At 21.4% G+C, this 14,767-nt stretch overlaps 1 protein-coding gene across 1 annotated transcript in view; it reads left to right on the plus strand.

The window, feature by feature from the left end:
- Nucleotides 1-14,767, plus strand: part of DIP-epsilon (Dpr-interacting protein epsilon) — a 791,100-nt gene that overhangs the window by 198,072 nt on the left and 578,261 nt on the right. The gene's annotated exons all lie outside the window — the stretch shown is intronic.

Here is a 14,767-nt window from a genome sequence, read left to right on the forward strand (position 1 = left end):
AGAAAATGTTCATTAAAAAATCTAAAATTTAGAAAAATATTCATTAAAAAATTACCATTTTTTTAAATATTCCTTAAAAATCTACAATTAAAAAATATTCTTTATAAAATATAAGACATTAAAACAAACATTCTTAACAAATCCACGTTTTGTGGGTCAGATGGCCCTCCAAAAAAATATTCTTAAAAATCCACATTTTGTTGGTCTGATAGCCCTCCAAAAAAATATTCTTAAAAATCCACGTTTAGTTGGTCTTCACAAAATGTTCTTAAAAAATCCATGATTTGTTGGTCTTCAAAAAATATTCTTAAAAAATTCACGATTTTTTAAACAAATATAACTTAAAAAATCCAAAATTTTTGAAAAAATATTCTTAAAAAATTCACGATTTTTTAAACAAATATAACTTAAAAAATCCAAAATTTTTGAAAAAATATTCTTAAAAAATTCACGATTTTTTAAACAAATATAACTTAAAAATTCCAAAATTTTTGAAAAAATATTCTTAAAAAATTCACGATTTTTTAAACAAATATAACTTAAAAAATCCAAAATTTTTGAAAAAATATTCTTAAAAAATTCACGATTTTTTAAACAAATATAACTTAAAAATTCCAAAATTTTTGAAAAAATATTCTTAAAAAATTCACGATTTTTTAAACAAATATAACTTAAAAAATCCAAAATTTTTGAAAAAATATTCTTAAAAAATCCACGATTGTTGAAAAATGTTCTTTAAGACAGCCAAGATTTTTGAAGAAAATATTCTTTAAAAAATCCAAGATTTTTTAAAAAAATATTTTTTAAAAACTCCATAATTTCTGAAAAAATATTTTTTAGAAAATCCACGATTTGTTATAAAATATTCTTTTAAATATCCACGATTTTTGAAAAAAAAAATCTTTTAAATATCCACGATTTTTGAAAAAAAAAAAAAATCTTTTAATATCCACGATTTTTGAAAAAAAAAGTTCTTTAGAAAATCCACGATTTGTTATAAAATATTCTTTTAAATATCCACGATTTTTGAAAAAAATTCTTTTAAATATCCACGATTTTTGAAAAGAAGTTCTTTAAGAAATCCACGATTTAAAAAAAATCTTTACAAATTCCACGGATTTTAAAAAATATTCTTTGAAAAATTCATTATTGAAAAAAATATTCTTTAAAACATCCTTGAATATTTTTTAAAAAATCCACGATTTTTGAAATAAATGTTCTTTAAAAATCCACGATTTTTGAAATAAATGTTCTTTAAAAATCCACGATTTTTGAAAAAAATATTCTTAAAAAATCCACGATTTTTGAAATAAATGTTCTTTAAAAAATCCACGATTCTTTACAAAATCCAAGATTTAAAAAAATTTCTTTAAATAATTCACGATTTTTGAAAAACATTCTTCTTTTTTAAATATTATTTAAAAAATCTTGGAAATATTGACAAATCTTCTTTAAGAAATCCACGAAATATGAAAAAAAATAAAAATATTAATAAAAAATCCACGATTATTGAAAAAATACTCCTTAAAAAATTCTCGATTAAAAAAAAAATATCCTTTCAGAATCCACGATTTTTGAAAAAATATTCTTTAAAAAATCCACGATTTTTGATAAAATATTCTTTCAGAATCCACGATTTTTGAAAAAATATTCTTTAAAAAATCCACGATTTTTGATAAAATATTCTTTAAAGAATCTACGATGTTTGAAAAAATGTTCTTTAACAAATCCACGATTTTTGATAAAATATTCTTTAAAGAATCTACGATGTTTGAAAAAATATTCTTTAACAAATCCACGATTTTTGAAACAAATATTGAAAAAATATTCTTTAAAAAATTCACGAATTTTGAGAAAAATATTTTTAAAAAATCGACGAGGTGTTATTTGACAATCCACGAATTTTTGAAAAATATTCTTTAAAAAGTCCAAGATTTTTGAAAAAATATTCTTAAAAAAATCCATGATTTTTGAAAAAAAAAATATTTAAAGAATCCACGATTTTTGAAAAAAAAAAAAATTATTTAAAGAATCCACGATCCTTGAATAAATAAAAAATCCTTGAATATTTTTTAAAAAAATCCACGATTTTTGAAATAAATGTTCTTTAAAAATCCACGATTTTTGAAAAAAATATTCTTTAAAAATCCACGATTTTTGAAATAAATGTTCTTTAAAAAATCCACGATTCTTTACAAAATCCAAGATTTAAAAAAAAATTTCTTTAAATAATTCACGATTTTTGAAAAACATTCTTCTTTTTTAAATATTATTTAAAAAATCTTGGAAATATTGACAAATCTTCTTTAAGAAATCCACGAAATATGAAAAAAATACTCCTTAAAAAAATTCTCGATTTTTAAAAAAAAATATCCTTTCAGAATCCACGATTTTTGAAAAATTATTCTTTAAAAAATCCACGATTTTTGATAAAATATTCTTTAAAGAATCTACGATGTTTGAAAAAATATTCTTTAACAAATCCACGATTTTTGATAAAATATTCTTTTAAGAATCTACGATGTTTGAAAAAATATTCTTTAACAAATCCACGATTTTTGAAACAAATATTGAAAAAATATTCTTTAAAAAATTCACGAATTTTGTGAAAAATATTTTTAAAAAATCGACGAAGTGTTATTTGACAATCCACGAATTTTTGAAAAATATTCTTTAAAAAGTCCAAGATTTTTGAAAAAATATTCTTTAAAAAATCCATGATTTTTGAAAAAAAATATTTAAAGAATCCACGATTTTTGAAAAAAAATATTTAAAGAATCCACGATTTTTGAAAAAAAAAATTAATTAAAGAATCCACGATCTTTTAAAAAATAATCTTTAAAGAATACACGATTTTTAAAAAAAAGAATCCACGATTTTTGAAAAAAAAAAATTATTTAAAGAATCCACGATTTTTTAAAAAATAATCTTTAAAAAATCCACGATTTTAAAAAAAATATTCTTTAAAAAATCCAGTTATTTTAAATATTCTTTTAAAAATCCACAATTTTTGTAAAAACAATACATTTTAAAGTCCCGATTTTTGAAAAAAATATTCTTTATAAAATCTACGATTTGTGAAAAAATATTCTTTAAAAAATCTACGATTTTTGAAGAAATATTCTTTAAAAAATCTACGTTTTGTGACAAAATTCTTAAAAAAACTCACGATTTTTTGAAAAAAAAGTTCTTTTAAAAAATTCATTATTTAAAGAATCCACGATTTTTTAAAAAATTCATTATTTAAAGAATCCACGATTTTTTAAAAAATAATCTTTAAAAAATCCACGATTTTAAAAAAAAATATTCTTTAAAAAATCCAGTTTTTTTAAATATTCTTTAAAAAATCCAGTTTTTTTAAATATTCTTTAAAAAATCCAGTTTTTTTAAATATTCTTTAAAAAATCCACAATTTTTGTAAAAACAATACATTTTAAAGTCCCGATTTTTGAAAAAAATATTCTTTATAAAATCTACGATTTGTGAAAAAATATTCTTTAAAAAATCTACGATTTTTGAAGAAATACTCTTTAAAAAATCTACGTTTTGTGACAAAATTCTTAAAAAAACTCACGATTTTTTGAAAAAAAAAGTTCTTTTAAAAAATTCAGGGTTTCTTTTAAATTTTTTTTTTAAAATTCCGTGATTTTTTTTTAATTTTTTAATTCTTTAAAAATCCACGATTAAAAAATATTCTTTAAAAGATCCACGCGTTTTAAAAAATCCACGATTAAAAAAAAAAACTTTAAAAAATCCACGTTTTTTAAATATTCTTTAAAAAATCCACGATTTAAAAATATTCTTTTAACAAATCCACGTTTTTTTTCTAAATATTCTTGAAAAAATCAAAGTTATTTTTTTTTTCTAAATATTCTTAAAAAAATCTACGTTTTTTTAAATATTCTTTAAAAAATCTAGGTTTTTTAAATATTTTTAAAAAATCACGATTAAAAAAACATTATTTAAAAAATCCACGTTTTTTAAATATTCTTTAAAAAAATCCAGAAAAGAATATTTTTATTCTTTAAAAAATCCACAATTAAAAAGATATTTTTTAAGCAAATCCATGATTAAAAAAATATTCTTTAAGCAAATCCACGATTAAAAAAATATTCTTTAAAAAAATCCACGATTAAAAAAATATTCTTTAAGCAAATCCACGATTAAAAAAATATTCTTTAAAAAATCCACTATTAGAAAAAATTCTTTAAAAAATCTATATTCTTTAAAAATCCTCGATTAAAAAGTATTCTTTAAAAGATTCACTTTTTTAAAAATTCTTTAAAAAATCCACGTTTTTTAAAAATTCTTTAAAAAATCCACGTTTTTTAAATATTCTTTAAAAAATCCACGATTAAAAAAATATTCTTTAAACAAATCCACGTTTTTTTTAATTTTCTTAAAAAATCCGCCATTAAAAAAATATTGTTTAAAAAATCCACGATGAAAAAAACAATAGTCTTAAAAATTTACGATTAAAAAAATATTCTGTAAAAAATAGCGACTTTAACGAGGTAACTCTAGCTCTAGAGAGGAGAAACCAAATGCATGATAATACATCGACTTCTTGGGAAATCGAATGATACGAAAATGTAATTTGGTATTTTTGGGAATTCATTTGAAATTATGAAGGGGAAATACATAAATGAGTATAAACGTACATATGTACATATATTTATGTACATACATCATCTACAGTCTAATCGAAACCTAGGTTTTACGATTTTGATGAAATCTAGATTTTATGTAGGTAGGTAGGGAATACATATATGTACATATATATATTTACGACTACAATCTAATCGATACCTTGGTTTTACGGTTTTGGCGAAATCTAGATTTTATGTAGGTCAGGGGTTTACGTTTGGAAAAAAATATATATATGATATGCAAAGGTCATTTCTTTCCATATTTTTGGTGCTCTTCAGCCAATTTAATAGGTGTAGCCTGTATTTAAGGTCATTATCTCAAGAAGTATGTACATGCGCACGAAGAAATTGTCCTCGAACCATATTGTTCCCCAAAAATAAAATATTTTTTTTTTATTTTTTATTATTTTTAAATGTTTGGTTTCTTCCATAATATAGGTTATATAACTTTTGAATTTGAGCCACTTTTTAATGATCATAGGTTTGCTGATAGTAGAATGTGTCATTATGATCTTTCATTTCGTACATCTGGATGTTTTTTGTTGCTAGCTTTCGTTTGACGATAAGGCAGCAGTTGTTAGTATTTTTTTTTCAATAAAATTCAATATTATCGCCTTTCCAAATCTCTGTGATCTTTTCACCCAAACACCTTTGCAGTTGTGCGTAGAAAAAAATTAAAGTGACAAGGCCACAGATACGCCAAAACTGCATAGGAAATTGGGACTTTACGTAAAAATTATTTATTAAAAAAAGTTAAGCATGAGCAAAATAAAATCAATGTTTTTGGTCCGATATTCCATTAAAAGATACTCCACGTTTAGTGGTCTATTCTGATTTTTTTAATTGTGTCTCAAATAGCTGCTGCTAATATACTTAAAGCTTTGCAATACTCTTGCTCCTTTTATTTATCAACCTTTACCTGCACTAATCTATTCGATGACAGTTTATAATGATTATCTTTTCTTTCTTTCCTTCCAGGTATGTTATAGACAAAAATTTAAGCAAAGTAATTGTTACGGCAAGTTCCGTCCTGGAACGCTCAGAGTATGTATACCAAATTTTGATATTACTTATAACACAATCTCTGCAGAATTAAAAAAGTCTTTAAAAATCCACATATACTTGGATGTTTAAAAAAATATTCTTTAAAAATCCACGTATTGTTGGATGTTCAAAAAAATATTATTTAAAAAATTCACGCATTGTTGGATGTTTAAAAAATATTCTTTAAAAATCCACGTATTGTTGGATGTTCAAAAAAATATTATTTAAAAAATTCACGCATTGTTGGATGTTTAAAAAATATTCTTTAAAAATCCACGTATTGTTGGATGTTCAAAAAAATATTATTTAAAAAATTCACGCATTGTTGGATGTTTAAAAAATATTCTTTAAAAATCCACGTATTGTTGGATGTTAAAAACAATTTTTTTTAAAAAATCATTTTTTAAAAAGTCTACATTATGTTGAATGCTTAAAAAAATATTTTTTAAAAAACCCACGTTAAGTTGAGTGATTGAAAAAATATTTTTTAAACAATTCACGTCATGTTGGATGCTTGTAAAAATATTTTTAAAAAAATCCACGTTATGTTAGATGCTTGAAAAAAATATTTGTTAAAAAATCCACGTTATGTTGGATGCTTGCGAAAATATTTTTTAAAAAATCCACGTTAGGTTGGATGCTTGCTAAAAATATTTTTTAAAAAAATCCACGTATTGTTGGATGTTTAAAAAAATATTCTTTAAAAAATCCACGTATTGTTGGATGTTTAAAAAAATATTCTTTAAAAAATCCACGAATAGTTGGATGTTTAAAAAAATATTCTTTAAAAAATCCACGTATTGTTGGATGTTTAAAAAAATATTCTTTAAAAAATCCACGAATTGTTGGATGTTTAAAAAAATATACTTTAAAAAATCCACGTATTGTTGGATGTTTAAAAAAATATTCTTTAAAAAATCCACGTATTGTTGGATGTTTAAAAAAATATTCTTTAAAAAATCCACGTATTGTTGGATGTTTAAAAAAATATTCTTTAAAAAATCCACGTATTGTTGGATGTTTAAAAAAATATTCTTTAAAAAATCCTCGTATTGTTGGATGTTTAAAAAAATATTCTTTAAAAAATCCACGTATTGTTGGATGTTTAAAAAAATATTCTTTAAAAAATCCTCGTATTGTTGGATGTTTAAAAAAAAAATTCTTTAAAAAATCCACGTATTGTTGGATGTTTAAAAAAAAAATTCTTTAAAAATCCACGTATTGTTGGATGTTTAAAAAAATATTCTTTAAAAAATCCACGTATTGTTGGATGTTTAAAAAAATATTCTTTAAAAAATCCACGTATTGTTGGATGTTTAAAAAAATATTCTTTAAAAAATCCACGTATTGTTGGATGTTTAAAAAAATATTCTTTAAAAAATCCACGTATTGTTGGATGTTTAAAAAAATATTCTTTAAAAAATCCACGTATTGTTGGATGTTTAAAAAAATATTCTTTAAAAAATCCACGTATTGTTGGATGTTTAAAAAAATATTCTTTAAAAAATCCACGTATTGTTGGATGTTTAAAAAAATATTCTTTAAAAAATCCACGTATTGTTGGATGTTTAAAAAAATATTCTTTAAAAAATCCACGTATTGTTGGATGTTTAAAAAAATATTCTTTAAAAAATCCACGTATTGTTGGATGTTTAAAAAAATATTCTTTAAAAAATCCACGTATTGTTGGATGTTTAAAAAAATATTCTTTAAAAAATCCACGTATTGTTGGATGTTTAAAAAAATATTCTTTAAAAAATCCACGTATTGTTGGATGTTTAAAAAAATATTCTTTAAAAAATCCACGTATTGTTGGATGTTTAAAAAAATATTCTTTAAAAAATCCACGTATTGTTGGATGTTTAAAAAAATATTCTTTAAAAAATCCACGTATTGTTGGATGTTTAAAAAAATATTCTTTAAAAAATCCACGTATTGTTGGATGTTTAAAAAAATATTCTTTAAAAAATCCACGTATTGTTGGATGTTTAAAAAAATATTCTTTAAAAAATCCACGTATTGTTGGATGTTTAAAAAAATATTCTTTAAAAAATCCACGTATTGTTGGATGTTTAAAAAAATATTCTTTAAAAAATCCACGTATTGTTGGATGTTTAAAAAAATATTCTTTAAAAAATCCACGTATTGTTGGATGTTTAAAAAAATATTCTTTAAAAAATCCACGTATTGTTGGATGTTTAAAAAAATATTCTTTAAAAAATCCACGTATTGTTGGATGTTTAAAAAAATATTTTTTAAAAAATCCACGTATTGTTGGATGTTTAAAAAAATATTCTTTAAAAAATCCACGTATTGTTGGATGTTTAAAAAAATATTCTTTAAAAAATCCACGTATTGTTGGATGTTTAAAAAAATATTCTTTAAAAAATCCACGTATTGTTGGATGTTTAAAAAAATATTCTTTAAAAAATCCACGTATTGTTGGATGTTTAAAAAAATATTCTTTAAAAAATCCACGTATTGTTGGATGTTTAAAAAAATATTCTTTAAAAAATCCACGTATTGTTGGATGTTTAAAAAAATATTCTTTAAAAAATCCACGTATTGTTGGATGTTTAAAAAAATATTCTTTAAAAAATCCACGTATTGTTGGATGTTTAAAAAAATATTCTTTAAAAAATCCACGTATTGTTGGATGTTTAAAAAAATATTCTTTAAAAAATCCACGTATTGTTGGATGTTTAAAAAAATATTCTTTAAAAAATCCACGTATTGTTGGATGTTTAAAAAAATATTCTTTAAAAAATCCACGTATTGTTGGATGTTTAAAAAAATATTCTTTAAAAAATCCACGTATTGTTGGATGTTTAAAAAAATATTCTTTAAAAAATCCACGTATTGTTGGATGTTTAAAAAAATATTCTTTAAAAAATCCACGTATTGTTGGATGTTTAAAAAAATATTCTTTAAAAAATCCACGTATTGTTGGATGTTTAAAAAAATATTCTTTAAAAAATCCACGTATTGTTGGATGTTTAAAAAAATATTCTTTAAAAAATCCACGTATTGTTGGATGTTTAAAAAAATATTCTTTAAAAAATCCACGTATTGTTGGATGTTTAAAAAAATATTCTTTAAAAAATCCACGTATTGTTGGATGTTTAAAAAAATATTCTTTAAAAAATCCTCGTATTGTTGGATGTTTAAAAAAATATTCTTTAAAAAATCCTCGTATTGTTGGATGTTTAAAAAAATATTCTTTAAAAAATCCACGTATTGTTGGATGTTTAAAAAAATATTCTTTAAAAAATCCACGTATTGTTGGATGTTTAAAAAAATATTCTTTAAAAAATCCACGTATTGTTGGATGTTTAAAAAAATATTCTTTAAAAAATCCACGTATTGTTGGATGTTTAAAAAAATATTCTTTAAAAAATCCACGTATTGTTGGATGTTTAAAAAAATATTCTTTAAAAAATCCACGTATTGTTGGATGTTTAAAAAAATATTCTTTAAAAAATCCACGTATTGTTGGATGTTTAAAAAAATATTCTTTAAAAAATCCACCTATTGTTGGATGTTTAAAAAAATATTCTTTAAAAAATCCACGTATTGTTGGATGTTTAAAAAAATATTCTTTAAAAAATCCACGTATTGTTGGATGTTTAAAAAAATATTCTTTAAAAAATCCACGTATTGTTGGATGTTTAAAAAATTATTCTTTAAAAAATCCACGTATTGTTGGATGTTTAAAAAAATATTCTTTAAAAAATCCACGTATTGTTGGATGTTTAAAAAAATATTCTTTAAAAAATCCACGTATTGTTGGATGTTTAAAAAAATATTCTTTAAAAAATCCACGTATTGTTGGATGTTTAAAAAAATATTCTTTAAAAAATCCACGTATTGTTGGATGTTTAAAAAAATATTCTTTAAAAAATCCACGTATTTTTGGATGTTTAAAAAAATATTCTTTAAAAAATCCACGTATTGTTGGATGTTTAAAAAAATATTCTTTAAAAAATCCACGTATTGTTGGATGTTTAAAAAAATATTCTTTAAAAAATCCACGTATTGTTGGATGTTTAAAAAAATATTCTTTAAAAAATCCACGTATTGTTGGATGTTTAAAAAAATATTCTTTAAAAAATCCACGTATTGTTGGATGTTTAAAAAAATATTCTTTAAAAAATCCACGTATTGTTGGATGTTTAAAAAAATATTCTTTAAAAAATCCACGTATTGTTGGATGTTTAAAAAAATATTCTTTAAAAAATCCACGTATTGTTGGATGTTTAAAAAAATATTCTTTAAAAAATCCTCGTATTGTTGGATGTTTAAAAAAATATTCTTTAAAAAATCCTCGTATTGTTGGATGTTTAAAAAAATATTCTTTAAAAAATCCACGTATTGTTGGATGTTTAAAAAAATATTCTTTAAAAAATCCACGTATTGTTGGATGTTTAAAAAAATATTCTTTAAAAAATCCACGTATTGTTGGATGTTTAAAAAAATATTCTTTAAAAAATCCACGTATTGTTGGATGTTTAAAAAAATATTCTTTAAAAAATCCACGTATTGTTGGATGTTTAAAAAAATATTCTTTAAAAAATCCACGTATTGTTGGATGTTTAAAAAAATATTCTTTAAAAAATCCACGTATTGTTGGATGTTTAAAAAAATATTCTTTAAAAAATCCACGTATTGTTGGATGTTTAAAAAAATATTCTTTAAAAAATCCACGTATTGTTGGATGTTTAAAAAAATATTCTTTAAAAAATCCACGTATTGTTGGATGTTTAAAAAAATATTCTTTAAAAAATCCACGTATTGTTGGATGTTTAAAAAAATATTCTTTAAAAAATCCACGTATTGTTGGATGTTTAAAAAAATATTCTTTAAAAAATCCACGTATTGTTGGATGTTTAAAAAAATATTCTTTAAAAAATCCACGTATTGTTGGATGTTTAAAAAAATATTCTTTAAAAAATCCACGTATTGTTGGATGTTTAAAAAAATATTCTTTAAAAAATCCACGTATTGTTGGATGTTTAAAAAAATATTCTTTAAAAAATCCACGTATTGTTGGATGTTTAAAAAAATATTCTTTAAAAAATCCACGTATTGTTGGATGTTTAAAAAAATATTCTTTAAAAAATCCACGTATTGTTGGATGTTTAAAAAAATATTCTTTAAAAAATCCACGTATTGTTGGATGTTTAAAAAAATATTCTTTAAACAATCCACGTATTGTTGGATGTTTAAAAAAATATTCTTTAAAAAATCCACGTATTGTTGGATGTTTAAAAAAATATTATTTAAAAAATCCACGTATTGTTGGATGTTTAAAAAAATATTCTTTAAAAAATCCACGTATTGTTGGATGTTTAAAAAAATATTCTTTAAAAAATCCAAGTATTGTTGGATGTTTAAAAAAATATTCTTTAAAAAATCCGCGTATTGTTGGATGTTTAAAAAAATATTCTTTAAAAAATCCACGTATTGTTGGATGTTTAAAAAAATATTCTTTAAAAAATCCACGTATTGTTGGATGTTTAAAAAAATATTCTTTAAAAAATCCACGTATTGTTGGATGTTTAAATAAATATTCTTTAAAAAATCCGCGTATTGTTGGATGTTTAAAAAAATATTCTTTAAAAAATCCACGTATTGTTGGATGTTTAAAAAAATATTCTTTAAAAAATCCAAGTATTGTTGGATGTTTAAAAAAAATATTCTTTAAAAAATCCAAGTATTGTTGGATGTTTAAAAAAATATTCTTTAAAAAATCCACGTATTGTTGGATGTTTAAAAAAATATTCTTTAAAAAATCCACGTATTGTTGGATGTTTAAAAAAATATTCTTTAAAAAATCCACGTATTGTTGGATGTTTAAAAAAATATTCTTTAAAAAATCCACGTATTGTTGGATGTTTAAAAAAATATTCTTTAAAAAATCCACGTATTGTTGGATGTTTAAAAAAATATTCTTTAAAAAATCCACGTATTGTTGGATGTTTAAAAAAATATTCTTTAAAAAATCCACGTATTGTTGGATGTTTAAAAAAATATTCTTTAAAAAATCCACGTATTGTTGGATGTTTAAAAAAATATTCTTTAAAAAATCCACGTATTGTTGGATGTTTAAAAAAATATTCTTTAAAAAATCCACGTATTGTTGGATGTTTAAAAAAATATTCTTTAAAAAATCCACGTATTGTTGGATGTTTAAAAAAATATTCTTTAAAAAATCCACGTATTGTTGGATGTTTAAAAAAATATTCTTTAAAAAATCCACGTATTGTTGGATGTTTAAAAAAATATTCTTTAAAAAATCCACGTATTGTTGGATGTTTACAAAAATATTCTTTAAAAAATCCACGTATTGTTGGATGTTTAAAAAAATATTCTTTAAAAAATCCACGTATTGTTGGATGTTTAAAAAAATATTCTTTAAAAAATCCACGTATTGTTGGATGTTTAAAAAAATATTCTTTAAAAAATCCACGTATTGTTGGATGTTTAAAAAAATATTCTTTAAAAAATCCACGTATTGTTGGATGTTTAAAAAAATATTCTTTAAAAAATCCACGTATTGTTGGATGTTTAAAAAAATATTCTTTAAAAAATCCACGTATTGTTGGATGTTTAAAAAAATATTCTTTAAAAAATCCACGTATTGTTGGATGTTTAAAAAAATATTCTTTAAAAAATCCACGTATTGTTGGATGTTTAAAAAAAAATTCTTTAAAAAATCCACGTATTGTTGGATGTTTAAAAAAATATTCTTTAAAAAATCCACGTATTGTTGGATGTTTAAAAAAATATTCTTTAAAAAATCCACGTATTGTTGGATGTTTAAAAAAATATTCTTTAAAAAATCCACGTATTGTTGGATGTTTAAAAAAATATTCTTTAAAAAATCCACGTATTGTTGGATGTTTAAATAAATATTCTTTAAAAATCCGCGTATTGTTCGATGCTTAAAAAAATATTCTTTAAAAAATCCACGTATTGTTGGATGTTTAAAAAAATATTCTTTAAAAAATCCACGTATTGTTGGATGTTTAAAAAAATATTCTTTAAAAAATCCACGTATTGTTGGATGTTTAAAAAAATATTCTTTAAAAAATCCACGTATTGTTGGATGTTTAAAAAAATATTATTTAAAAAATCCACGTATTGTTGGATGTTTAAAAAAATATTCTTTAAAAAATCCACGTATTGTTGGATGTTTAAAAAAATATTCTTTAAAAAATCCACGTATTGTTGGATGTTTAAAAAAATATTATTTAAAAAATCCACGTATTGTTGGATGTTTAAAAAAATATTCTTTAAAAAATCCACGTATTGTTGGATGTTTAAAAAAATATTCTTTAAAAAATCCAAGTATTGTTGGATGTTTAAAAAAAAATTCTTTAAAAAATCCACGTATTGTTGGATGTTTAAAAAATATTCTTTAAAAAATCCACGTATTGTTGGATGTTTAAAAAAATATTCTTTAAAAAATCCACGTATTGTTGGATGTTTAAAAAAATATTCTTTAAAAAATCCACGTATTGTTGGATGTTTAAAAAAATATTCTTTAAAAAATCCACGTATTGTTGGATGTTTAAATAAATATTCTTTAAAAATCCGCGTATTGTTGGATGCTTAAAAAAATATTCTTTAAAAAATCCACGTATTGTTGGATGTTTAAAAAAATATTCTTTAAAAAATCCACGTATTGTTGGATGTTTAAAAAAATATTCTTTAAAAAATCCACGTATTGTTGGATGTTTAAAAAAATATTCTTTAAAAAATCCACGTATTGTTGGATGTTTAAAAAAATATTATTTAAAAAATCCACGTATTGTTGGATGTTTAAAAAAATATTCTTTAAAAAATCCACGTATTGTTGGATGTTTAAAAAAATATTCTTTAAAAAATCCACGTATTGTTGGATGTTTAAAAAAATATTATTTAAAAAATCCACGTATTGTTGGATGTTTAAAAAAATATTCTTTAAAAAATCCACGTATTGTTGGATGTTTAAAAAAATATTCTTTAAAAAATCCAAGTATTGTTGGATGTTTAAAAAAAAATTCTTTAAAAAATCCACGTATTGTTGGATGTTTAAAAAATATTCTTTAAAAAATCCACGTATTGTTGGATGTTTAAAAAAATATTCTTTAAAAAATCCACGTATTGTTGGATGTTTAAAAAAATATTCTTTAAAAAATCCACGTATTGTTGGATGTTTAAAAAAATATTCTTTAAAAAATCCACGTATTGTTGGATGTTTAAATAAATATTCTTTAAAAATCCGCGTATTGTTGGATGCTTAAAAAAATATTCTTTAAAAAATCCACGTATTGTTGGATGTTTAAAAAAATATTCTTTAAAAAATCCACGTATTGTTGGATGTTTAAAAAAATATTCTTTAAAAAATCCACGTATTGTTGGATGTTTAAAAAAATATTCTTTAAAAAATCCACGTATTGTTGGATGTTTAAAAAAATATTATTTAAAAAATCCACGTATTGTTGGATGTTTAAAAAAATATTCTTTAAAAAATCCACGTATTGTTGGATGTTTAAAAAAATATTCTTTAAAAAATCCAAGTATTGTTGGATGTTTAAAAAAAAATTCTTTAAAAAATCCACGTATTGTTGGATGTTTAAAAAATATTCTTTAAAAAATCCACGTATTGTTGGATGTTTAAAAAAATATTCTTTAAAAAATCCACGTATTGTTGGATGTTTAAAAAAATATTCTTTAAAAAATCCACGTATTGTTGGATGTTTAAAAAAATATTCTTTAAAAAATCCACGTATTGTTGGATGTTTAAATAAATATTCTTTAAAAATCCGCGTATTGTTGGATGCTTAAAAAAATATTCTTTAAAAAATCCACGTATTGTTGGATGTTTAAAAAAATATTCTTTAAAAAATCCACGTATTGTTGGATGTTTAAAAAAATATTCTTTAAAAAATCCACGTATTGTTGGATGTTTAAAAAAATATTCTTTAAAAAATCCACGTATTGTTGGATGTTTAAAAAAATATTATTTAAAAAATCCACGTATTGTTGGATGTTTAAAAAAATATTCTTTAAAAAATCCACGTATTGTT

The sequence above is a fragment of the Musca autumnalis genome, unplaced genomic scaffold (assembly GCF_047663935.1).
Source record: "Musca autumnalis isolate F117 unplaced genomic scaffold, ASM4766393v1 scaffold_2, whole genome shotgun sequence".
NCBI classification, from domain to species: domain Eukaryota; kingdom Metazoa; phylum Arthropoda; class Insecta; order Diptera; family Muscidae; genus Musca; species Musca autumnalis.